Source organism: Ambystoma mexicanum, chromosome 4q (assembly GCF_040938575.1).
Source record: "Ambystoma mexicanum isolate Mex_15411 chromosome 4q, UKY_AmexF1_1, whole genome shotgun sequence".
Taxonomy (NCBI): domain Eukaryota; kingdom Metazoa; phylum Chordata; class Amphibia; order Caudata; family Ambystomatidae; genus Ambystoma; species Ambystoma mexicanum.
Window position 1 is genome coordinate 206,190,014 of NC_090928.1, and position 24,709 is coordinate 206,214,722.

Below are 24,709 nucleotides of genomic sequence, written 5' to 3' on the forward strand. Positions count from 1 at the left end.
ATGCATCACTTTGTTCGTGTTAGCAGTGAATCTACATAAATAGGAGGTGATATGGCAAGATGTGGGTCTCCCCCCGGCAGTACATAGGGAAATAAGTGCTATATCAATGATGAGGACCAGCAAGACTGCTACCATAGTAACAAGACCAAGACTGATTTGCATGTGATTGCTTCTTTTCTATAGAGAGCAAATGGAGTTTGCTCAAATCAACAGCCAATGGTTATGTTTAATTCAACACTTTCCATCCATTACTTTTAGTGTTTATATTGAGTCTAACAACCAGGGAGCAGATATGCGCAAATCTGGGACAATTGCTTGTTGTACTTAACAAATCAAGCTGCCCCTCACTGGGCACATGGCTTTGAAGTTCGGGCTGGCCTGCTCCTATTGAGGTTCGGACCCAGATTAGGTTGCATGTCATTTTTAGTCCACTTCAATAATAGTGCAAACTGGCTACAAAACAATTGATTGGAAATAGCCCAGAGTAATTGTCTGGGGTTATAGCTAATTCAATGATGTCCATCTATGGCTGTCCAGTGTTCATAGTGAGGCGTTAAGCATAGTCCAGCAGGGCCCAAACATGCCTTGGGCAGCTTGTGTTCCCACCCAGAGGGAACATGTCCAAGTTCAGGTTGGACCGCTCCCATTGGTGGCAGGATTGAAACTGAAGCTGCCAAAAGAAATTGTCAGAGGTCAATTAAATCAAATCCTTTAGCCATCACTTTTCTGTGTTTATAGTGAGTTACCACAGCAGAGGCAATACCGTTTTCGATGACAGACCATGAGAAAATAAAATAACAAACCAGTCAACATGTTTCAAAGAAAATGTAACGGTAAATGTGTAAAATCTGTGAAATAAAATAAAGTAAAAACACAGGGAAGTTGTAAATAAAGGAGTCATCCGCTTCTTTTTCCTTCACCATGCAGACAGGAACCAACGGAACACATGTGTAAATATCTGACAAATGATGGTATGTTACGCCACCAGTGAAAGTTACTAAATAAAAACTGGATCCATCAGTAGCCTTCCCTCTTACACTCATAAAAGCTCCAATTCAAGAGCAGGAAATGGAGTATCGTAAATCCAGGCAATCGCCATGGTTATAGGTTAAAGGGTCGAAATACAAAGGATCGAATGCCATTTTTTCGAGTCAAAAGGACCGGAAAAAAAATGGTCGAATGCATTTTTTTTTTATGGCGGGGTTCCCCCAAATCCCTGTTTTCGTTAAAAAAACATTTTGTTTAACTATATTACATTTAAAAAAAAAACATAAAAAAATGCATTCCAAAAAATTGTTTTTCGATCCTTTTGACTCGAACTTTTTGTCATTCGATCCTTTGTATTCGATCAAATGAGTGGACACCAATCGAAATGTACAACAGTAAGGCACCTATTGGACCGGACACTCCCAACATACTAGGAAACAAATACAAGTTTAACTATCAGACCTAGATAACAGAGAAGTCTAAAAGTCACAAGAGCTTCCTGATTTGTAATTCCTTTTTGGTGGTTGCCCTTGTACTCGAGAAGAGAAACTATGTAGAGTTAATTGGACTGTGTGATGTCGTGTGTTTACACATTCATGTTTCTACTGTATGAGTACCTAGGTGCAGGCGTTTCTTCTTAGACCCTAAGCATGCAGTGCAGTATACATGTTCGTCTCAGAGGGGCACATCTTGCGGTGTATTCTTGTTTAATTTTTTTGTATGACAACTTATAAAGGGCATCGTTCATCCAAGGGCCTCTTGGCCATCAGCAACAATCGGAAAGAGGACTACCAGAAACCCGTTATATTAAAACAAGAAGGTCTTCAAAGACCACCTGAATGACAGGTGACTCCCAAGTGGGGCTTGTCAATGGGAGGGAATTCCAAAGTCTGGAAGCAGCAATAGAAAACAACCGACCACCAGAAGGTGGAAAATTGGCACGAGGAATCAAGACCAGAGAAGCCTGGGCTGTGCCCAAAGCCCGAGCAGGAATGTAGTGATGGCATTTCAACTGTAAATATTCAGCACCTATGAAGTAAAAAGCGTGATGAACCAAGCAGAGAGACTTAAAGTGGATGCGCTTAGCCACAGGAAGGCAGAATAGGCAACAAAGTGCTAGAATAATCTGAGAGCATCGAGGAGCCGGCGTGACCACTCTGGCTGCAGAGTTCTGTAGGACCTGAAGTCCCTGAATAAGACTGTCCTGCTGTGCCAAAAAAAGAGCGTTGCAGTAGACCACAGTGGATGGAACAAGACAGGCGACCACTGTGGCCCTGAATTGAGCGGATATAAAAGGAAGGACCGTACGGAGGATTTTTAGCGGCAAGTGCCCTTTCTGACACACAGCACTAATCGGATTTTCAGCCGAAAGAGTGGCAGACATTTTGACTTTCAGATCCTTGACAACCAAATATAAAAAGAGCCAAGAAAGGAGGGCCAGAAAAGGGGGGGTCTAGAGAGCTGCTGCAGAGGGCCCACCACTAGAACCTCGTTCTTGTAACCATTCAGTTTAAGCCAATTATTGCCCATTCACTCCCCCGCGGCCACCAAACTAATAATCGGAGGTACACAACTATTTAGTAAATGATGTGCACACATGAAAAATCTTTAACTGCAAAGCTGTAAAGCAGTGCCTCTCAATGGAAACCACATGCTTTGTGATTTCAAAATATGAGTCACTCTTTTTACATCTTGGTGTTTTGGTGTTGCCCTGCTGTCTTTAACCCACTCGTTGCTAAATTAAGATGTGACTGGTTTTGGACTGCAGTCTCTATCAACCGTTGATCAGTAGTGTTGATTTAGCTCATTTGACTGCTTGGTGTTCAACGTTTGCAAAGTTGCAAATTTAACCATCACTCTCCTCTCTGGGGGAGAACAAAATCACTCTCATGTTGCATGTGGGAACCCTCGAAAATTATATACATAAAAGCATGTATGAAACTCTGAGAAGTGTCCTGTGGTGCCACATGTGGTCTGAACAGGAGAAAGTTACACAGGTTTGGCTGCGGTGTGATTGTGCGTCAGTGTTTAGGGAACACCATTGAAGGCATCGATCAATAAATCCCAAATAACTTCTCCCATTATTGGAAAATGTGACGAGTCGTATAGATTCCTGTGGCCTAGATATATGCAGACAGGCACTGAGCGAACCGTGGGCAGGCTACACGGTGGGGCTCATGTTAACGCCAATGACATCTTGATGATAAAGGAACGAGTGGAAAAGCAAGCATGGCCTATTTTTCTACATCACATCTGTAGGTTATGTTTTGCTCAATCAGGCATTTGAGTGGCTTGAATGATGGGATGCACTAAGTAAGGAGCACTGCAGTGGTGCACATCCCAGCATTACTGGTACAGGAGAAGAACCACAAGATGGATATCGTGAAGGGCATAAAACGTGAGATGCCCATACAATGCTGCTGTAGAAACCAGTATACTGCGGTGTCACAGTCCTATATAAGAACTGTTACGCCCTCTCTCTGCATGGATGGATCTGAAAGCAGGTAAACTACTTAGACAACCTTACTGTGTATAAATTGCCCAAGCAAAGCAAGTATCCACTACCGCCACAGATCACTCAGTAAATGGAGCCAGAAACCCCCAATTAACTAAGCAAGTAGTGTCTAATGCAAAGTACATATGTGTCAACTATTCTGGAGGGGCTCTGTTCCTTTAAATAGGCTGCCTTGTGTTACAATGAGAATGTTTCTTTAATGTGTCTCCAGACTGGTTATATCTGTGCTGGCAATGGCACCAACATTAAACTCCACTGAAGATGGCCAGGCACAAACACATTGCGTGTTTGGCTGCTTTCCATCCCTAGTATTTATTGCAACATGAACCTCAAGGAGTTAATCGTTTTCTTTTCTTCCTGGGAGACTGATTAGGGGCACACAATTATATTCCATCATATAGTTGTTGCACAGTTTCATTAGGCAATTCCTAGGGTCTCTGGTGAACCTGCAGGATATACCAAGGTTCTGCAACTGGGAGACTTTGAAGGAAACGTTGTGCAGGATTGGGCATGACTATGAAGACAAACCAGGGGAGGGTTTCAAAATGCAAATGCACAGATGCTGATGAAAGTGTCCAAGAAGTGGAGGATAAACTCAGATATGTATTATGTCCATGAAAGAGGAGCATCTCGTGGCTACATTTCTAGGTGCACACTTTAGGGCACAATGTCCTTCTAGGTGACAGGCCACTGTGCAGAGAATGCAGTGGCAACATGGAGAGCCTAATGTAAGACAAGAGTGGAGTGATCATTGGGCAATGACTTGGATCCTCAGTATTTTCCCAAAAGCTAATTTTGCAGCTGCAAGAGAATATCATGGAAGCCTGGTGACATTTTGTGCATTTTCTTAGATTGACCCCTAAATGAAATGATGTAGTACAACTACCAGCCATAAGCACACAGGCAATATTCTCAATTCTACCACGTGTATCTTGAATTAGGTCCAAGAGAGGAAGAATTGTGTCCTCACAGGAGAACAAGAAAATATCCTCATATTAAAAGTCCTCTAGAGGGCCCTGAATGACAGAAAAAAAGCTTAATTTAAGGGAAAGTCTATCCAAGTGAAGAGTTTCTGGCTGAATGTATCTGAAAACTTCTGCCTTTCCATTAGCAACTAATTGCCACGTGGCGGCAACATGGCTGCATAATTCAGAGGATCTTGTCTGACCCTCTGCCTTATGCCTTAATAAACTTCTCATCTAGTAAGATTTGTGCTGAAAATGACAAGCTTAGATTCATGAAGACCTCGCTCCAACTCCTTCCTTTGAGCATAAGGGACCAATTGGTGGCCTGAAAGTTGCAATGTAATAATCAGAGCTGCAGGAAAGAAAAATGGCAACATCAGACTGAGGAAGGGAGCCAAGGTGTTGCGGGTAGTGTAGAGACTCACCCTCTAGTAGTGGATGGAATTATCTGCATATCTATATATCTAGGGCAGGAAAGGAGAAGAGGAAATTACACAGGGTGGGGAGCATGCTTTGATCCACCAATGCCCCAGGCTAATAGGCTTATAGGCAACCTGTGGCTGTGAGGATTTGTGAAACAGAGTGTGAGGAAGGCATGGGATCAATTGTAGACACAGACACAATGGATACAAGTCTCGAAAACCTTTATTTACACTTTTGAAAGGACAGCCGGATTTCTAACTGGCCCTAACTCGAACACTAGCATTCAACAATACCAAAACACGTTCAAGTCATTCTGGTCAAAATAAAAAGGCTGTTACTAAGAAAACTTAACCTTGCTCTCCTTCTTAGAACAACAAATGTGTTAAAGGATAGTTCCGGGACTTTTTTTTTATTGTCCCTACGGTTCGGCCATGTGTTTTTAAGCCTAAATCGGTAGATCGTAGAAAACTTTCCTATGGACCTTACCCGACTTTTCGTCCATTAACGCACTCGAAATCAGCCGCCATTTTCTGATAATCCTATCATTTCCCCCCATCGACCTGGCTCACCTGCGTTTGCGGCACTAAATCAAATCCCCCGCCCCTGAGCCTGACATCAGCAGACGCGTACCGCCCATTTCCCAACGCCAAAGCACGTTTCGTGTCAACAATCGCTGCGCCTCAGCTAATGAAGTGTCGCCATGGAAATGGCAGGACGCCTCTTTCCTCAATAAGTATAAACACACCGTTTCACAACACACAGCAGCAGATTTTCGATTCCATTACTCTCTCTGTGTTACTTTGAGTATTCTGTGACTCGTTTCTGTGCTCTGGTCAGCTACCTTCGCCGCTTCTAGGCCTTGTGAACACCTGTACCATCTCTGTAAATTATTTTACTTTCTTTACCACACAATGGCTACAATAATGCCGTATATGTACGAGCCTGAGTGCACCGAGGAAGAACTACTGGAAAGGCAAGCACGCGAAAACGATGGGGATTCGGACGGCAGTTGGGAGGACCAGTCAACGGATGAAGAGCCTGGACCATGTCGCATGGACGGCGTCTCCACCTGGTGCACGTGCAATCGGTGCGAGCTAATGCCAACTGAGGAGGAGAACTGCTGCTGCCGTGAAAATTCCGGGTGCTTGGCCTACATTTCGGAAGGCGAGCCAAGTCCGCAATGCATCACCGAGCTGCCAGAGTTCAGGGAAGCCTGCCTCTCACGGACCGTGTTGAGGATGATGATGGTGCTTATGCACGAACTTCGCGGCACTGTTCGTCCGCGTAATCCGAGTAACGAGTAAGTATACTCTGGTTGTGATGTCAGTGATGCCACTACTATTTCATGGTCGTCTAACACATATAAAATTACATCTACATATCATTCGAATGCATGTAAATTGGTTCCATATTGTGCATTTTCTAGATAGAATTTTTTTCAAAGCAGAATGACATTTTTTACCTGAATCGACATTGATAAGAAAGTTTTGTCATTTTAATACAGTTTGCATCTTTCATTTTCACAGGTGGTACAGGCTGGTGGCCTATCGTTGCTTCACTTGGTGGCTTCACGGGAGGCTCGGACACCGCGTTCGGAGAGTAATACCTGCCTGTGCGGTACTTGCCATTAGACAACATTTCCCCAGCGACAGTGGACAATACCGCGGATTTTCCCTGGATGTGCTGCAACCGGAACTTTACAATGTGTAATGTTTATTATTTATGTTCAATTGAAATTAAGATCTAAAATAAAACCCAACATATATTTTAACAATGGTTGTTTTGATTTTTTAAATGAATCTAGTGTGTCTCCATTGAATAGTCTTCCTGTGCCTTGTCTTGTCACACCACATGTCTCCGACCAGCATCCTCCCTCACGCTGGCCGCCCACCTTCAATCCACATAACCGTTGAACCCATATGCAGCAGACATACATATGTTATTTTGCGGGTTGGCATCAAGCCTCCCGCCCTTGCCTCCTCCCCCAAAAATACTTACCACACAACTTTGTTCAAGCGTTGGCAATAAAAGGCCGTTGGATTTTATTGATACAAAACACGGTTATAGGTAAATAATCAATATGGTTGATCATAATAAATCATCCTTTTGGGCACCGGGTACAGAGATGACCCCCTCTGGCCCGTGCCGCCTTGCCACCACAGGCCAGCCTGCTGCTGACTAACTGCCTAGGCATCCAGGGTCTCCAGGGTGAACTGCACCCATATATTCTCCTGGGAGGGTGAGGTATTTATAAACTCACCCCCATGCCTTCCATGTACTAGATCCTGCAGCCTGCCTCTTACATGCAGTTAGATGGCCTCTCCTTGGTGAGGCCCTGCGTCAAACGAGTCTTGTCTGCACGACCACCGCCCCAATCCACCCCCCGCCCTATCAAAGGCAGTTCGCACCGGGGTACTTGCGCTGGCAAGTGGAGCTGTCAGGGAGCGATAAAGGCCAAGAGGTGCCAAAGACCATGTACACTTCAAAGTGGTCTATAGAGCATGGGTTGTTGTTCCCATGTCTACCTCCAGACCCCGTGTCTCCTGCCAAGCATCCCCCCTCACACTGGACGCCCCCATGCAATCCACATAAGTGTGTCTCCATTCACGAGTCTTCCTGTGTCTTGTCTGCACGACCACCGCCCCAATCCACCCCCCCGCCCTATCAAAGGCAGTTCGCACCGGGGTACTTGTGCTGGCAAGTGGAGCTGTTAGGGAGCGATAAAGGCCAAGAGGTGCCAAAGACCATGTACACTTCAAAGTGGTCTATAGAGCATGGGTTGTTGTTCCCATGTCTACCTCCAGACCCCGTGTCTCCTGCCAAGCATCCCCCCCTCACGCTGGACGCCCCCCTACAAACCGCATAATGCCACGACATATACACGTCATTCATTCACAAACACACCCCTGTTTCGAATTCTTTATAACCCACTTCATATTTCTAATGAGAACTTCTTTGCGCTTTGCTAGTCAACCCGTGAAGGTGCTGGTTATCTGCTCTTCGTCTCTGCGTCAGTGTTTAGGGAACACCATTGAAGGCATCGATCAATAAATCCCAAATAACTTCTCCCATTATTGGAAAATGTGACGAGTCGTATAGATTCCTGTGGCCTAGATATATGCAGACAGGCACTGAGCGAACCGTGGGCAGGCTACACGGTGGGGCTCATGTTAACGCCAATGACATCTTGATGATAAAGGAACGAGTGGAAAAGCAAGCATGGCCTATTTTTCTACATCACATCTGTAGGTTATGTTTTGCTCAATCAGGCATTTGAGTGGCCTGAATGATGGGATGCACTAAGTAAGGAGCACTGCAGTGGTGCACATCCCAGCATTACTGGTACAGGAGAAGAACCACAAGATGGATATCGTGAAGGGCATAAAACGTGAGATGCCCATACAATGCTGCTGTAGAAACCAGTATACTGCGGTGTCACAGTCCTATATAAGAACTGTTACGCCCTCTCTCTGCATGGATGGATCTGAAAGCAGGTAAACTACTTAGACAACCTTACTGTGTATAAATTGCCCAAGCAAAGCAAGTATCCACTACCGCCACAGATCACTCAGTAAATGGAGCCAGAAACCCCCAATTAACTAAGCAAGTAGTGTCTAATGCAAAGTACATATGTGTCAACTATTCTGGAGGGGCTCTGTTCCTTTAAATAGGCTGCCTTGTGTTACAATGAGAATGTTTCTTTAATGTGTCTCCAGACTGGTTATATCTGTGCTGGCAATGGCACCAACATTAAACTCCACTGAAGATGGCCAGGCACAAACACATTGCGTGTTTGGCTGCTTTCCATCCCTAGTATTTATTGCAACATGAACCTCAAGGAGTTAATCGTTTTCTTTTCTTCCTGGGAGACTGATTAGGGGCACACAATTATATTCCATCATATTGTTGTTGCACAGTTTCATTAGGCAATTCCTATGGTCTCTGGTGAACCTGCAGGATATACCAAGGTTCTGCAACTGGGAGACTTTGAAGGAAACGTTGTGCAGGATTGGGCATGACTATGAAGACAAACCAGGGGAGGGATTCAAAATGCAAATGCACAGATGCTGATGAAAGTGTCCAAGAAGTGGAGGATAAACTCAGATATGTATTATGTCCATGAAAGAGGAGCATCTCGTGGCTACATTTCTAGGTGCACACTTTAGGGCACAATGTCCTTCTAGGTGACAGGCCACTGTGCAGAGAATGCAGTGGCAACATGGAGAGCCTAATGTAAGACAAGAGTGGAGTGATCATTGGGCAATGACATGGATCCTCAGCATTTTCCCAAAAGTTAATTTTGCAGCTGCAAGAGAATATCATGGAAGCCTGGTGACATTTTGTGCATTTTCTTAGATTGACCCCTAAATGAAATGATGTAGTACAACTACCAGCCATAAGCACACAGGCAATATTCTCAATTCTACCACGTGTATCCTGAATTAGGTCCAAGAGAGGAAGAATTGTGTCCTCACAGGAGAAAAAGAAAATATCCTCATATTAAAAGTCCTCTAGAGGGCCCTGAATGACAGAAAAAAAGCTTAACCTAAGGGAAAGTCTATCCAAGTGAAGAGTTTCTGGCTGAATGTATCTGAAAACCTCTGCCTTTCCATTAGCAACTAATTGCCACGTGGCGGCAACATGGCTGCATAATTCAGAGGATCTTGCCTGACCCTCTGCCTTATGCCTTAATAAACTTCTCATATAGTAAGATTTGTGCTGAAAATGACAAGCTTAGATTCATGAAGACCTCGCTCCAACTCCTTCCTTTGAGCATAAGGGACCAATTGGTGGCCTGAAAGTTGCAATGTAATAATCAGAGCTGCAGGAAAGAAAAATGGCAACATCAGACTGAGGAAAGGAGCTAAGATGTTGCGGGTAGTGTAGACACTCACCCGCCAGTAGTGGATGGATTTATCTGCATATCTATATATCTAGGGCAGGAAAGGAGAAGAGGAAATTACACAGGGTGGGGAGCATGCTTTGATCCACCAATGCCCCAGGCTAATAGGCTTATAGGCAACCTGTGCCTGTGAGGATTTGTGAAACAGAGTGTGAGGAAGGCATGGGATCAATTGTAGACACAGACACAATGGATACAAGTCTCGAAAACCTTTATTTACACTTTTGAATGGGACAGCAGGATTTCTAACTGGCCCTAACTCGAACACTAGCATTCAACAATACCAAAACACGTTCAAGTCATTCTGGTCAAAATAAAAAGGCTGTTACTAAGAAAACTTAACCTTGCTCTCCTTCTTAGAACAACAAATGTGTTAAAGGATAGTTCCGGGACTTTTTTTTTATTGTCCCTACGGTTCGGCCATGTGTTTTTAAGCATAAATCGGTAGATCGTAGAAAACTTTCCTATGGACCTTACCCGACTTTTCGTCCATTAACGCACTCGAAATCAGCCGCCATTTTCTGATAATCCTATCATTTCCCCCCATCGACCTGGCTCACCTGCGTTTGCGGCACTAAATCAAATCCCCCGCCCCTGAGCCTGACATCAGCAGACGCGTACCGCCCATTTCCCAACGCCAAAGCACGTTTCGTGTCAACAATCGCTGCGCCTCAGCTAATGAAGTGTCGCCATGGAAATGGCAGGATGCCTCTTTCCTCAATAAGTATAAACACACCGTTTCACAACACACAGCAGCAGATTTTCGATTCCATTACTCTCTCTGTGTTACTTTGAGTATTCTGTGACTCGTTTCTGTGCTCTGGTCAGCTACCTTCGCCGCTTCTAGGCCTTGTGAACACCTGTACCATCTCTGTAAATTATTTTACTTTCTTTACCACACAATGGCTACAATAATGCCGTATATGTACGAGCCCGAGTGCACCGAGGAAGAACTACTGGAAAGGCAAGCACGCGAAAACGATGGGGATTCGGACGGCAGTTGGGAGGACCAGTCAACGGATGAAGAGCCTGGACCATGTCGCATGGACGGCGTCTCCACCTGGTGCACGTGCAATCGGTGCGAGCTAATGCCAACTGAGGAGGAGAACTGCTGCTGCCGTGAAAATTCCGGGTGCTTGGCCTACATTTCGGAAGGCGAGCCAAGTCCGCAATGCATCACCGAGCTGCCAGAGTTCAGGGAAGCCTGCCTCTCACGGACCGTGTTGAGGATGATGATGGTGCTTATGCACGAACTTCGCGGCACTGTTCGTCCGCGTAATCCGAGTAACGAGTAAGTATACTCTGGTTGTGATGTCAGTGATGCCACTACTATTTCATGGTCGTCTAACACATATAAAATTACATCTACATATCATTCGAATGCATGTAAATTGGTTCCATATTGTGCATTTTCTAGATAGAATTTTTTTCAACGCAGAATGACATTTTTTACCTGAATCGACATTGATAAGAAAGTTTTGTCATTTTAATACAGTTTGCATCTTTCATTTTCACAGGTGGTACAGGCTGGTGGCCTATCGTTGCTTCACTTGGTGGCTTCACGGGAGGCTCGGACACCGCGTTCGGAGAGTAATACCTGCCTGTGCGGTACTTGCCATTAGACAACATTTCCCCAGCGACAGTGGACAATACCGCGGATTTTCCCTGGATGTGCTGCAACCGGAACTTTACAATGTGTAATGTTTATTATTTATGTTCAATTGAAATTAAGATCTAAAATAAAACCCAACATATATTTTAACAATGGTTGTTTTGATTTTTTAAATGAATCTAGTGTGTCTCCATTGAATAGTCTTCCTGTGCCTTGTCTTGTCACACCACATGTCTCCGACCAGCATCCTCCCTCACGCTGGCCGTCCACCTTCAATCCACCTAACCGTTGAACCCATATGCAGCAGACATACATATGTTATTTTGCGGGTTGGCATCAAGCCTCCCGCCCTTGCCTCCTCCCCCAAAAATACTTACCACACAACTTTGTTCAAGCGTTGGCAATAAAAGGCCGTTGGATTTTATTGATACAAAACACGGTTATAGGTAAATAATCAATATGGTTGATCATAATAAATCATCCTTTTGGGCACCGGGTACAGAGATGACCCCCTCTGGCCCGTGCCGCCTTGCCACCACAGGCCAGCCTGCTGCTGACTAACTGCCTAGGCATCCAGGGTCTCCAGGGTGAACTGCACCCATATATTCTCCTGGGAGGGTGAGGTATTTATAAACTCACCCCCATGCCTTCCATGTACTAGATCCTGCAGCCTGCCTCTTACATGCAGTTAGATGGCCTCTCCTTGGTGAGGCCCTGCGTCAAACGAGTCTTGTCTGCACGACCACCGCCCCAATCCACCCCCCGCCCTATCAAAGGCAGTTCGCACCGGGGTACTTGCGCTGGCAAGTGGAGCTGTCAGGGAGCGATAAAGGCCAAGAGGTGCCAAAGACCATGTACACTTCAAAGTGGTCTATAGAGCATGGGTTGTTGTTCCCATGTCTACCTCCAGACCCCGTGTCTCCTGCCAAGCATCCCCCCTCACACTGGACACCCCCATGCAATCCACATAAGTGTGTCTCCATTCACGAGTCTTCCTGTGTCTTGTCTGCACGACCACCGCCCCAATCCACCCCCCCGCCCTATCAAAGGCAGTTCGCACCGGGGTACTTGTGCTGGCAAGTGGAGCTGTTAGGGAGCGATAAAGGCCAAGAGGTGCCAAAGACCATGTACACTTCAAAGTGGTCTATAGAGCATGGGTTGTTGTTCCCAGGTCTACCTCCAGACCCCGTGTCTCCTGCCAAGCATCCCCCCCTCACGCTGGACGCCCCCCTACAAACCGCATAATGCCACGACATATACACGTCATTCATTCACAAACACACCCCTGTTTCGAATTCTTTATAACCCACTTCATATTTCTAATGAGAACTTCTTTGCGCTTTGCTAGTCAACCCGTGAAGGTGCTGGTTATCTGCTCTTCGTCTCTGTGAACCTCCGTGACCACTTCGAGCAAACTCGTCAGTTTGCAACCTGTGAACTGCTCCCTGTTCTACGACAAGAAACTACTCTGATCCCTGCATCTAACTGTTTGTTCGTCAAGGTAAGGCCATGTACCATAATCATTTTGCGTCCAATTTCTTTTCGTTCAAGACAGTACATGCAAGGAACTAGTCACATGTTCTGAGTTTAGTCAAATTATTTTTCTATTTTTTTAAAGTTATTCAAATACTTATCCGCATGTGAATAACGTGTATAGTTCCAAGAACCAAAACGAACCTTGCATTGAACCTTTTATGTGTCATTTAATTTTTTAACACATTGGTATTCATATAGAATTGTTGATCTTTACTTTTCAGAACTTTCCACAATGCCTGCCTGTTCCATTGGCGGTTGCCCTTCGAAGACCCATAAAAAATCTGAAGGTACTATAATGCATGTTTTCCCTAAGACAATAGATCAGATAAGAGAATGGGTCCAATACCGTCTGAGCTTGAAAGTAGAGTCCTAGAAGTCTTTGCGGACAAGAGGGGTGATCGATACCGCATCTGCAGCAGGCACTTTAGCTCAGACATGTACTCCACATCATTGCTAATAAAGAAGAACACACCGCGAGCGAAGCGAAAATTGCTCTCAACCGCTATTCCCACTCTATTCGTCCACATCCCTCCACTGGTGAGTCAAGTTTACGTATTTAGCTCTCTGCCTTGCGGTAGTGTGTAGCATTAGCTAACAATAATTTCCCCATTTATGTATCCACTCAATATGAAGGCGGAAGATTCTCCATCCGTGTCGTTATTGCAGTCATCAGCCACTTCAAGCGCCTATCGGGTAATCTTACTTAGCTATTCTGCCACTGACTTGTTTTAGGCATGTAAATCAATAGTTTTAATTTATCGTGTAATTATTTTACCTAATGGTACACCCTTGTACTCGTCCTCTAGTCTTTGTTTTCAGTTATAATTATTGTTATCCAAAATAATGCAAGTACTGTCTTTCAGGGAGATGCTGAGGAGTCCAACGCATTGACGACAACCGTTGATGTCACTCAGATGCTCGAGCTACGTTTCCGGACAGTTCCATCGATGGAGATCATCAGATCTTGCATTCTTGTAGCGTGATTGTTACACACAATGTTTCTTTCGTTTTTAGCCATTGATATGTCCTTCTGTCGTCGCCCTCCTATGTGTCTTCTTTTTTCAATATTGTGTTCATTACTAATGAAAGTCCTATGTTTCAGGGAGTCGATGGAGCATTAGTCCAAGAAGAAGGGGGAGCATGCAGTTACGGGTCGGCGCAACAGCTTGCAGAAGTGTGCACCACAGTTACAGCGTCCCTTGATGTTCTTATGCATTTCGAGGTATGGATACTGACAGTTCGATCAAGCGAAATCATATGACGTGATTACATCCGCTATACTTCCTTCTTTATTAACGCAAGTACTATGTTTCAGGGAGATGACGGAGCTTCTTCTACAAGAACATCACCCCTAGTAGTTGATGCAGATCTCTGGGTGGTGACACTTCCAACGATCGAGCAAATCGAATCATATTTAGATATCCATTATTTATTTTAGACAACTGATCATTTGTGCAGGTCTATTTAGATGAGCCGTTGACGCCTGCACAAAGTTTATGTTCTTTTTAACAAAATAGAAAACCATACTAATGCAATTACTGTGTTTCAGGGAGTTGCTGAAGCGTCATCTTCAATAATATCATCAATGGAAGTCTATGAGGAGCCCGAGGTATGGATCTTGACAGTTCCATCTAACTAGATCAACAATGCGTGAATAATTGTCGTTTGAATGTTCTACACAAAGCGTTCATTCGTGTTTTGCTATTGAGATGTACGTGGGTATTGGTCCCCAAGTACATTTTGTGTTTTCAATATTATTATACATACTAATGAAAGTTCTATGTTTCAGGGAGTCGATGGAGCGTCAGTGCGTGATGGATGTGCTTATCATGAAAATATAGTCGTTGCAGCGCAAGAGGAAGTGGAGACATGCACACACGAGTCGGAGCAACAGCGTCCTGATGTTGAAGTTCGAGGCAAGAAAGTTTCAAAGAAAAGAAAGCAAAAGAAGGTTAGTGTCCTGGTCACTATATTATGTTGTTTTTCACTGTTAATAGTTCAATACTGTAAGTTGTGTTTAAACTGAACATCCCTTTTTCAATCTGTCCTCTAGTTGCGAGTGGGTGTTCGAACTAGATCTACACAGACAGTGAAGCGAACGAGAGATGTTGCTTGTCAAACCTTTTGGCAGGGACTTGAGACTGGAGATGCATCGTGCCAATGGGAAGAATATGAAGTGATTGACAACGGAGCTATACCACCACCAGCCATTGATAGTGAATGTCCTCCTGGTAGTTCGGATGCAGTCGGAGATCAATTCACAGAATCCACACCCGCAAAAACTAAGACCGCGAGAAAGTTGAAGAAATTGTTTTATTCACCCATCGCCGGAGAAGGAACAGATGTTGCAATGGAAGAGAATGAAGTGGACGACAATGAAACACCATCAATATCACTGAACATAGCGGAAGACGATATCAGAGATTCTACCTTTCATGTGAGTGACATGTCCTCAAGGTTACAGGCCGAACCAGCTGGGATGCAGAGTGACAGTATAAGGACAGAGGCCAAATTCATTGTATTCGATAGTTGTTTGATTGATATTATTATTAGGATGAAATGTGGGCATTCGGTTGGTGGGGAAGTATGTGGGGAGCCATTGATTAATGTGACTCGTGCAATTCGAGGCACTAACCTTAAAATACATGCCACCTGTACAAAATATCATCCTTTCTCATGGTCTGCACAACCCATGCTGGGGCAACTGCCAGCAGGCAATCTACTTTGTGCAGCGGCCGCACTTTTTAGTGGTTCAAGTTTTAAAAAGTTAGAGTATTTCTTTCAGTTTGTGGGAATCCATTTCATCGCGAAAACTCAGTTCTACAAATACCAAACCGATTATCTTTTTCCAGCCATTAGCGAAGCTTGGAGAATGGAAAAAATGTCTATTGAAAGTACATTCGCGGGCAAACGGTTCAGGCTAGCCGGTGATGGACAGTGCGACAGCCCAGGATTTTCAGCCAAGTACTGCACCTACCACTTTCAGGACATGGAAAGTAAGAAAATTGTGAGTTCGGTGGTCGTGCAGGTGTCACAAAGTACATCCTCAGTGGCCATGGAGAAAGTTGGCTTTGTAGCATCATTGCAAGAACTACAATCGCGGGGAATGGTGATCGACCTGATAGCCACGGACAGACACGTTTCAATTGCCAAGACAATGAGAGAAGAGTACAAAAATATAAATCACCAATTTGACGTATGGCATCTTGCAAAAACAATCAATAAAAAAATGTCAGCTGCAGGTAAAAAAAAAGATATGCAAGGTATTTCACAGTGGTCCAAGTCAATCAGCAACCATCTTTGGTGGAGCTCAAAAACATGTGGAGGGTCGTTGGAAATTCTACTGGAAAAATGGCGGTCAGTAATGCTACACTGTAGCAACGTTCACCCCTGGACCACAAACCAACATTTCCACAATTGTGAACATGGCCATTTGTCCACAGAGGAGGCACGGAAGAAGAAGTGGTTGATTCCTTCATCACCCACTCACAAAGCCATTGAAAAGATTGTATTTGTTAAAACTATAACAAGAGATTTGAGGAGACTCACGGAATTCTGCCACACAGGAGATTTGGAGGTGTTCCACAATATGTGCCTAAAGTACAGGCCAAAACGATTGCATTTTGGCATGGAGGGCATGATAAATCGAACTCTTCTAGCGGTCTTGGCACATAACCATAATGTTGGCCGTCAACAAAGTAGGACGACAGGAACTTTAGGGACGCTTCGCTACAATAAGGCCTTCACTAAAAGAAGTAAACAATGGGTGATCAAACCAGTGTTTGAGGATATGCAATATGAGTTTATTGAGAGACTTATTGTTGATGTCCTAGATAGGCACATACATGGAGTTGTGAACGAACCTGTGCAGGGGACAACTGCATTGCCACCCAACATTGCCTCTGTTCCATGTCCACCTAAAGCAGAGCTCATTGAGAAATACACATCACGGTTTAAATGATTGTAATTTGATTGTCTGTTCTCTCGAGTCTCCTCATGTTGCAGGCCCATTGAATATGTGTATCTATGTAATGTGTAAATAAAAGTGATTGCTCAGTGTACATGCAATGTGTCTCTCCACCCTTGGCCCTCCCTTCACCGTGCAGTAGTGCGAACCACCCAGGTGTCACCTGTGACTTTGCTCTCGAGTCTCCTCATGTCGCAGGCCCATTGAATATGTGTAGCTATGTATTGTGTAAATAAAAGTGATTGCTCAGTGTACATGCAATGTGTCTCTCCACCCTTGCCCCTCCCTTCACCGTGCAGTAGTGCGAACCACCCGGGTGTCACCTGTGACTTTGCTCTCGAGTCTCCTCATGTCGCAGGCCCATTGAAAATGTGTAGCTATGTATTGTGTAAATAAAAGTGATTGCTCAGTGTACATGCAATGTGTCTCTCCACCCTTGTTCATTTGCGCATTAAATTAAACCAAACAGTAATATAAATCATTTTTCAAAAAATATAGAATGTCTCCGTATTTATGGTTCGCTGGGGCTGCAAATGCACGCAGACAAAATGCAAAGATGGAGTGTAAATTTCAAGTCCTGTGAGATGGCCTTACACTGAATGTAGCTAACTAGGAATGTGTGCTCGTTCAAAGTGAAGGTCAGCTGCTTTGATTTTTTGCTCGGGTGCCGGAATGGCCCACGACTCAGTATAAGGTTCTATTGTTATTTGACCTTGACAGGCCGGGACCATCCCGAAAGACTTCTTTTTGGGGGTGTGGTGCAATAACGTAAGAAACGATAATGAATATAATTTCAGAAACGAAAGCCATTTAATGTTCGTTCATTAGAAGAAATAACGTCGGCATAGAAGGAGTGGTATTTCGGGGCTGCCCTACGCACAGACACAATGGAAAATGCAAATATAATGTAAGTAACTCTTTAGATGAGTTTATACCGCAATTTAATTACTATACAGTAGCTTTAAAGACGGGTTAAGTTGTACTTGTTCGTTCTATGTGGCATATTGTTTTGTACCGCGCACTATCTTGAGGAGAACCATCTCCTTTTACGGAAGCACCTCAAAACCTTACTCTTTGCTTCTGCTTTCTCTCTCCCTCTCCCCTGCTACAACTGGTCCACTGTCTGCGACCTCGGTCCTGGGCCCTTCCACTCTCCACCTGCACTGCCTCCCTGTCAACCCCTGCACTGGGGGACTGTCTCAGTATCCTACAGCCCCCCCTTCCCAGCACTTGTTCTGCACTTACCTTGCACTCGCCACCAGCTGGCCCTATGTATTTATTATTTTATGCTACTTACCTTGTACTCCACTTCCCCCCTCCCCTTCCCCTTGCACTTTTACCTTCCCCCTACCCCTGCACTTGCGCGATCTGAATGACACCTGGCCTAGTAGGATCGTTGTCTGTCTTCTCCTTGTCCCCCCCCCCCTCCCTGCCTCGCCACGCCTTGAAACACTTGTGTATAGGCGCGTTGCAAATGCCATATTATATCATATCAGTGACGAAGTGGTCCACTGGCGCTCAGGCGGCTCTGAAAAAGGCGGAGGAGAGGGGGTGGGTTACTGGAAATGACGTATAATACCCAGTTGCACTGTCCTAGCTATGAAATAATTTCCCGACCTAATATATAAAATGAATAATTTTAATAAAGATCTGATGGTGAGACTAATTTCATTTTTTATGTTTTTAAAACAGGTACATCCTTCATTATTGTATGTGTCACGAGTACCAGACACCGGCGGATGGCTTTTACAACCGCCAGTTGCTTCTCCGCGTGAACAACGTTACCACCCTGACCATTTTATGGGACGATCGCCAAGTACAAGTATGCCCTTACGCGGTACTAACGGCTAGATGCAACATACATACCGTTGTGGTGGCCTAGTGCCTCGTTGTTGGAACAGCCATGCGATTATCAGTGCGACCGAAGAGCTTATTTTATCGTAAACCAACACCCTGTGTACTGCACACGAACATCGCTTGCCTCAAGACGAACTATTTTGGATCGAGAGCAAAGAAAAATGCAAATCGCTGAATATTCTCTAAACATTTGATGTCAAATAAATGTACTTTACCAAATTTACAATCTTGCGGTTTGATTGAAAAGTACAGTTTCATATTCCGAATTGTGGCGCGCTGTGTTGTGAGCTGATCTGTGTTGGTTTCCAGGTTCTGTGTGGAGTCGCGTAGAAGACGCCTGGGCGCGTTTGCCTACGCAGCACAGTCACGTCACGGATAGAGGCGGGGAATATGAATGTTTTGATAAAGTCTGTTTCAGGGGCGGGGATATGATTTAGTGCCGCAAACGCAGGTGAGCCAGGTCGATGGGGGGAAATGATAGGATTATCAGAAAATGGCGGCTGATTTCGAGTGCGTTAATGGACGAAAAGTCGGGTAAGGTCCATAGGAAAGTTTTCTACGATCTACCGATTTATGCTTAAAAACACATGGCCGAACCGTAGGGACAATAAAAAAAAAAGTCCCGGAACTATCCTTTAAGGGAATACAAAATGAAAATAGTGTCTGAAAAGGAAATGTCACAATGGCTTCAGCACCAAAACCCTTCCCCAGGTTCAACCCCATGAGTTTTAGAGAGTTTCACAAAACACAAAGGATGGGTGGATGGCACAGTTCTGTTAGTCTTGCAAACTTTGGCTTACTGGTACAGTTGAACAGTTCATCCTTAGGCTTGCAACTTCCGGTAGTTCAATCACTTCTTGAGGCTTTGCTCGCCTTGCCATCAATACTCAGTTCATACGTTCTCAATTTCTCACAGTTCTGCACAGGCTTCCCTCTGCTGGGTTTGAGCCTGTCTTGCTTTCGTGGGGGCTCCCTTCCCCACGTTTTTATCTCATGTATCGTTCTCACTGTCAAAGACTTTTGAGATAGCAAGAAATTTACAAAGACCTCTGCCTTCTCTTTCAACAATCCTTTAATTTGACATTTTGTCTGGTAGCACCAATGCCTCTTGGTACTTGCAGTTCTATTCTCTCTCACTTGCCTTCTTGCCCTTTCTCCACAGTTCTTATTGTTTGCTTTTGCCCTCTTGGCATAATTCACAGTTCACTTTACTGTTGCCCTCTCGGCATATTTCACAGTTCACAAATATCACTTTCCTCTTATTCAATATTCTTTCCTTATTGTGGTTTCCCTTTCCCTCTGCTTGCAATATCTTTCACATTCCATAAACTTTCTCTCGCAGGACCACTGTGCTACTTTGTATCTTTGTCTTTTAACAATTGTCCTCTTCATTTGCATTTTATCAGCACACACACAACCTTCAGCTTTATAAATTACAGTCACTTTCCCTTTCACATCAACCAGACTTTTGTTTCCCACGATAACTCGCTATGTTAATTGGGTTTCTTTCATCTCATTTCTGCAGCTCAAGGCTGTTACCAATGCCTCTTCTGCCCCTCCCCACCTCTGCTGTTTACCTGGGAGGGTCGCAGTCCGCTTTCTGATAACTTGAAGGTTTCTTTCCTACGCTCGATCAGCTTTGCTTTTTGAACACTTGCGGCCTCCCGAAAGCTTGGAAATCTTGCCTGGCTTTCTTTTGATCCATTCCACTGCCAATCAGCCTGTTGGCCTTCACCTTCCACAGCCTGGTTCGCAACAGCCTCAGAAGAGCTGTTCCTTCTTGTCCCCAGCATCCCTCAAAGCTTGCTCGTGTGCACCACCTTTTACCTTCACAAGGAGTGCTAATAAGTGGCAGGTGTACATTGTTAGAGTTAAATGCATGACTCTGCCTGGCCTCTTTACAGGGTCAGGGCCAGTGCAAGTCAGGGAAGGCAATCCTTCTAACCCCATTCCTCATATTCTTTGGTGCTTTACTTTTGTCATGGAGAAGTGGGGAGGAATTATGGGAGTTGTAGGTTCCCATAAAAAAAGTGCGAATAGGAGTTAGATTGGTTGTGAAAGAAGGGGGATACCATGTATCCCCATTAGGTGTTTCTCCTCCACTCCATAAGGACCCCCTACCCAGATGATCATCCCTTGCTTTTCCACCCCCAGGGTAGGGATCCAAAAGCGATGACCTTCTTCTGGGCACCTGAGTACGGGATCCCCAGGGACTAGGTTGTGAAACACCCTCTGGTTTTTCACAAGAGATAACACTGGATGTAATTTACCTGACCTGCAGGACGCTCTTGTGTAGCAGCAACACTACAGTGTGGCTGGTGAGCAATGCTAACATATTCCTCTATATGGGAACAGTCGAGACTTTCATCCAATGAAGTTGGGCGTTGGATGAACACAAGTCCATGTCACAGGTTTGAGGCTGCATAATGAGCATACATAGAGAGAGCTGCCCATAGGCAATGTTTGATGAGGCAAAGAATACATGGAAAGGATTTGAATTTTGCAATCAAAACAAAAGACATTATTTTAAATAAAATGTGGTGGTATGTGTGTTCAGAGATATCAAACCAGATCCCTGTGTTTTATTACTTGGACAGGACTGCATTAATACCTTGAGCACTCAAGAGTAAACTAATAGAATCATGCAACATTAATCTACCTCTACTGCTTTGCCCAGTTAACTGTGGGGACACACATATCAACTGTAGCATATTAATGGGACTCAAGATGAAAATCCTATGAAACAGGACCAATACTGGCATGTGATAAAATCCCTGAATACTCCTTCAATTCAAAGGCATATCTATTGATAAGAAAGAAAAGAGAAGGTGGCGAGAGGTTTGGAAAAGTGGTAAGTAGCAAAGCTACCAGGTGACACCTCAAGATCTTCCATTGACGCAATTCCACATATGCAGAAATACAAAGTCATTCCACCTACTCCACTATCATACCGACCACCGGGGTCAGTCAACATGACCACCCAGGAATTGAAGGGCCTTACACTGGACACTGATATGCAAGCATCAAAAATGTATCTGATATTGCCACAATTGACTTCATTGAATGCCACCGTGAACATGTAGATGCAAGCACGGAGGACACAGACCATAAAATGATGGTGATGCAGGCCAATATGCGTAGGTTTACAATACAATAGGATGAGTCAAATAGAAAGCAGGTAGAGTGCATATTCTTCGTGCAAAGTTGGACCAGCTGAAAGGGGCAAGTACCAATAATGAGGATTGAAGTAGGTGGGTCAACTTGCACTTTTTCCATTTCACAAAATGGCTGAGGGTGAATACCTGGACATTTTGGAGAAAGGGTTAGTAGATGACTTGAATATATAACTTCACTCCCACACAAAATATTCCAAGTCCACATAGGTTCTGAAGAAGGAAATGGAATAACACAATGAATGCCTGTCCACTGATTCCATGATCCTTACATCATCAACAAGTGCGATAAATGCTATCTATGGTCCATACATCTAGCCCCACCATTTGGAATGTGCACAAAATCAGCATCTCTGTGCATTATCCAAAAGAAACAACAAAAGTCTGGAAACGGTTTCTGGCGATGAGACTGGTGCAGACAATGTGGGCTCTTGGAAACAACATGCATGCTGATAGTAACAGGCCAGAAAACAAGGGATTTCATAGACCTAGAGAACATTGCCCTTTTATACAGGACCATGAGGATACAGAAATGTATGTTTTATAGCAAATGAGTTCAGGAGAACATCAGAGAAAAGACATTGAAGAAATTCATGCATTGAGTCAAAGAAGAGAAGAGACACCAAACAAGCATCTGTCATCCCAAAGGAAGTTAGTACCTGATGAAAAAGAGAAGAAGCGGATAGCGGTGGAGTTCAGCAGAGATAAGTAGCCCAATGCAAGGTTTGAAAGGGCCCTGAAAAGAGTGTGTGTCTTAATCTACCACAGGGTACCAGATAGTTTTAATGGATGTATCACACATGATCTAACCATGCTGTGTTTCATCTGGGAACATTGCAACCACACAGCAGTTCATTAAAGATAAAAAGAGTATTCTGTAAAAATAAGACTTTCACACCTTTGAAATGAGATAAAAGGAGAATTAGTATGAAAGTAACCGCTAGAGCATCAAATGAGTCGTTTACAGTGGCAGTGGGAAGGAGTTTGCTTTATTATGTTGAAATGTTTGTTGTTATACGATGCATACAGTACGAGGGTAGCATGAGAGAAGACATGCCAAGGGAAGAGGGGAAGAGGGGAAGGGGTTTGTCGTCTGAGAGAAGTTGAACCAATCACTACAGTGGTAACTGGGGTACGTTTGGGAAACAATACCATCCATCTGGCCAAAAGGCATGTTTGCTGAATATAATTTCACTCAATGCAAATGGGCTCAATATCAAATTCAAAATGCATGAAGACAGCGGGCCTCCAAATTCCCTAATGGAGCATTATTACAAGAGATGTATCTGAAGGCTGTGGAAACAGACACATTATGTAGGTCATGGGTGGTGTGTGAGTTGACAGAACTCCTGCAGTAACCAAGAGGTTACTGTGACCCTCTTGATTAAAAACTCAATTTCGCTTCATTGTTCCTAAATAAAGTTTCTTTAAGCTTCCAGTTACACTTGACTACATACATAGAAAGACCACCCAGATGCATCCTCACCCTCTCCAGCTCTGGACCTCAACTGACAACTGACACATTCAGAACATTCACACACCAAGCATTCATCAACATATTCTTGAGTTGTCAGTCAGAAACTTGCATCAACATTCTATGAGCAGTCATATATGACCAGCAAGACAGGACAACATTCTGTCAGTCATCATAACTCCCTATCCTGAGATATGTGTGGGGCGGGCACACAAGACATACTTCCTCCAGCGACTACCTGATGTGCCAGAGAGTTGATGGTGTGGAAGTGCGCTCTCACATGCTAGCCAATACAATCTATGTCCAGTGGTGCTGTATTAGTCCATCAGGAATGTGCAAAACCCCAACTCTAAGCTAGGAGAGCAACCAACTGTCAGACCCCTTCAAGCATGGCCACAATGTCGGTGTGTTGAAATGGATGGATGTGAGAAGATTCTCCGTGTTCACCCAAGAGTACGCTCAGTTTGATGATTCTCAAAACGGTGTCTCTGAACTTACCCGCTGAGTCAAGCAGAGAAACTATGCAACCATGAACCACCATGCAGCAGTCCACTTGCATATTCAGAGATGACGTGGAATACCACCAACCAAACAGTGGCTATGGACTAGAATCCAACACGGCACGGCACAGCACAAATAAAGGCAGGGCAATTAAGATAGTTACAATTTATCGATACAGAGAGGCTCATTTTTGCAAATTCAAGATCAAACAAAAATCCAAACCTAAAACACACTGACATAACACTAGCAGACCCACCCAATCACGGGAGCTGACACAAATAGTGAGACCACTAGAGCACTATAAAGGAGGCTGGGGTGGGCCAGCAGAGGTAGCACCAGACCCAGAACAGAAGGATGTGTTGCTGAGACAGGAGACTTCCACTTGGTAAGAGGTGGCTACCTAGCTGGAGAAGCTACTTGCCACCAGGGCCCCGATAGAAGGGTGTGAAACCTGCCCAATGAATAGAGAAGAGGCAGATGCAAAATACTATGAGAAAAACAAGATATCAGAGAGAGCAGCCCAAGTAAATGCTGAGAGAAACCAAAATCTAGGAGAGACATGAACAAATTAATGCTCAGAGAACCAAGCTCGATGAGAGAACCAAACATGTGGATGCTGAGAACCCATGGTTTGTGAGAAACCTGTACCAGTGGGTACTGTAAATCGGAACCCAAGGTCTACAAGAGATCGGTCTGGTAGCTCGAAGTAACAGAGGTTGGAAATAAACCCAACAGTACAGCAGGGAGTGTTGAAGGAAGGACCATTACAAATTGGAAGATGAAGAGACCAAGGTGA